The sequence below is a fragment of the Lontra canadensis genome, unplaced genomic scaffold, assembly GCF_010015895.1.
Source record: "Lontra canadensis isolate GAN:19392208 unplaced genomic scaffold, GSC_riverotter_1.0 scaffold14, whole genome shotgun sequence".
NCBI lineage: Eukaryota > Metazoa > Chordata > Mammalia > Carnivora > Mustelidae > Lontra > Lontra canadensis.
This window is the reverse complement of record NW_022631008.1, coordinates 4,986,171-4,989,393: the sequence shown is the minus strand read 5'-3', so window position 1 is coordinate 4,989,393 and position 3,223 is coordinate 4,986,171. Positions and strand designations below refer to the sequence as shown.

Sequence of the window (3,223 nt, the reverse complement as noted above, 5' to 3'; positions counted from 1 at the left end):
CAGGAAATCATTCTAGTCAGTGCTTGAAATGTTACTCTTCTTCTTCTCTTATACTGTTTGGGGTTTTTATTAGTTTTTCTGATCTAGTTACTGTGCAAAACAAGTCCTCTTCTTCAAATAGTCCCTTTAACAGTAGGTAAGCTTGGGTACATCTTATCTTCTCCTTTACATAGGTCAAGGCTGACCTCAAGCTCTTGAGGTCTCATTTTCCCCTTCATACCTGTTCAGCTTATCTGCCAATATCTGTGTTTCACTTACGGTTCTCTTTCTCTTTTTGTACATCAGCTTTAAAGTTTTTATTTCGTTTTATTCTTCTATCACTTTTATTAGTTGGACTGAATAGGACCTCTCAATTTGAAGAACTATTTTCAGATTACTCCAGCTCCTTATTGACTTTCTAGGCAAATCTGATCCTTATAAACAGGAAATTCCTGGAAAATATCTATTTCATTATCTTACTAGGTTTTGGGTCTGCAATAATTTTATAATTCATTGAAAAATTTTGCATGTTTTTATCATAATAAGGGTTTCAAACCCTTTTATTGTTTCATTAGTAAAATCTACCACACTTCTTCAATTGGACCCTGAGTTTGGCTCTCTGAAAACTAAGGTCAAAGATAAAGATTCTTTCATTAAGAAATCCAGAGCCAGTGCTTGCTTCAATAGTACATATACTAAAAAATCGGAATTATATAGAGTAGATTAGAATGGATTCTGCACAAGGATGACATGCAAATTTGTGAAGCATTCCATATTAAGAAAGGAAGAAAGGAAGAAAAGAAGGAAGGAAGGAAGGGAAGGAAGGAAAAAAGGAAGGAAGGGAGGAAAGGAGGAAGGAGGAAGGAAAGAGAGATGCCTGGGTGGCTCAGTCTGTTGGGCATCTGCCTTCAGCTCAAGTGGTGATCCCAGGGTCCTGGGATCAAGTCCGGTGTCGGGCTCCTTGTTCAGCAGGAAGCCTACTTCTCCCTCTGCCTGCAGCTGTCCCTGTTTCCCTGTTTGTGCTCTCCCTTTCTCTCTCTGGCAAATAAATAAATAAAATCTTAAAGAAAAAGATTTTGACTTCCTAGGAAAATGAATCAGAGAGAGGTTAGTTTTAGCCTCTATATTATGAGATCTATGTGATACAAAATTAAATACAGGCCAAGGATTGTATTATCATAATCATCAGTATGAAGGTGAACCTCAAGAGTGACTTAACAATAGCAATATTGTTTGAAATTTGGGATGCTATTAAATCAACAGTAATTAATGATTATTTTCACTGTTATGGATTATAACATTTGAAATAAAATAAATTTAATGATGCAATAATGTGATATAACAAGAACTTAAAGTTGGTGATTCTTATAATATTTAATTTGGATATTATTTTATATTAAGTCATTAAGGAAGTAGATTGGAGCATATGGGGTCTGCATTTATGAAAGAGTGTATGACAGAAAATTACTGCCAACAAATTTAAACAGAATTGTGATTACAAGGAAAATTTCTTCACAGAAGGGCTTTTGTAGGTTACCAAATAGCCTAAGAACTACAAAACAAAAGAACACCCACTGACAACCTCAAGAGATTCTATCGAGGTTGAGATGACCAAACAACAACATCGACACGAGCTTTCAAGAAAGCCACTCTTGAGTTCTACATAAATGGAGCCCCATAAAGGCATTCCCATCAAAACCATAAGTGTCTTTCATTCCCTTACTAGTGGTAAGGGAAAACTTTAATTTGACAGTGTCTTCTCAACAGGCAACTGCCACTAATTTCTGAGCTTTACTTCTGGAGGACTTATCAGAGCAGTAAGAGGAAGGAAGAAACACTTCTTAGCTTGTGTCACATTTTCTCAAGTGGAGGGCTTCTTACTAAAATAAAATAAAAATATTCTTGTAACTAAGAAGCTTTGAGAAGTTAAAATGTACATTGGCCATGAGAAAGGGGCGTTATGTACAAAAGGGACATGAGGACACAGAGTTTGCAATAAGTTCTGCAGCCGTGTGCTGCCCTGGGTTAAGTGTATGTCGGAGTTGACCCAATCTAGTTTTTCCAACAAAAATGATTTTTCCCAAGGCCACTGTATCCTTGCTTGTTCCTTTGTTATTGAATCGTACAGATCCCTAATAAGAATGCACTCTGAAGAGTAAAGGAAGAAAATTTAAACATTCCTGTTGGTATTTGCCTAAAAGTGTATATATATATGTGTATATATATATATATATATATACACACACACACATATATATATATATATATACACATATATATATAGTGGTATTTTCTCAGCTTAAGCTCTATGAAGTTATACAGTATTCTTTCTTCAGCAAAGACAAGCAGCAAATTCCCAATGCTTTGCAATGCATCCTTTTCTAACAAGTCCATCCAGGCAAATAGTTACCTTTCTTCAAGTAAGAACAAAAATAAGAACTTAAAAATTTGAGGAGCTTGGGGAATCGATGAAAATGGAAACTATGTGTAGGGAGAAAATGTTATCTTTTGATCACAGCCTTCCTTTCTATTCATTTAATATAGTCCAAATTTGCATATCAGAACACGCTCCTTTTCCAGCACAGGGTAGAAAGTCTGTTTAAAAATAATGTCAAATTGAGACAGGTACATTCTAAAACAAGGGAAAAAATAGAAGAAGAAGAAACACTGCTTCACTGCTTTCCGTACTCTAGAATATCACCCACCCATCTATCTTTCTATTTTTGAGCAAATCAAGCATTTGCTTTATTGGGCCTGCACCAGCAGTAAGTTGACAGCTGACAATTTTCAGGCAGTCTTCAGTCTTCAAGGCTCACCATGGGGTGACTGCCTATTTCTTCCCATCCCCTCTCCTACCTCTGGGAATGAGTCTCTCCTTTCCTGCTCCCACTACAAGAGCCCCCAGATTTGGCTGCCAGGCTCTCAGGGGAACATACAGCCCAGAGGCTCGAGGGTTCTTGGGGAGTTGAGGCTTAATGTCCAAATGATCTCCAGTCCCACCAGGTCTCTCAGAGTAGCTACAAAATGGATTAAATAGAATTTAGAGGCCTTGTCTGGAAGGCTATCTACTAGTGATAGCCTTTGATTGCCAAGAACACTTAGAACAGAGCCTTTTTCATATATTACAGGCAATCATTTGCGCCTACATTAGCGTGGGAACTTACTAATGTGGAAGAGGCCTATAAATGAACCAGATGAATCAAATAAAATATGTGCATTAAAACTGCTACATATTAATATTAAA

At 36.8% G+C, this 3,223-nt stretch overlaps 1 non-coding gene across 1 annotated transcript; it reads left to right on the top strand.

The window, feature by feature from the left end:
* The first annotated feature begins 650 nt into the window (after positions 1–650).
* On the top strand, positions 651–759 carry LOC116868238. The gene has a single exon (XR_004382781.1). It is a non-coding gene; the product is annotated as a U6 spliceosomal RNA (small nuclear RNA).
* Positions 760–3,223: the final 2,464 nt, after the last annotated feature.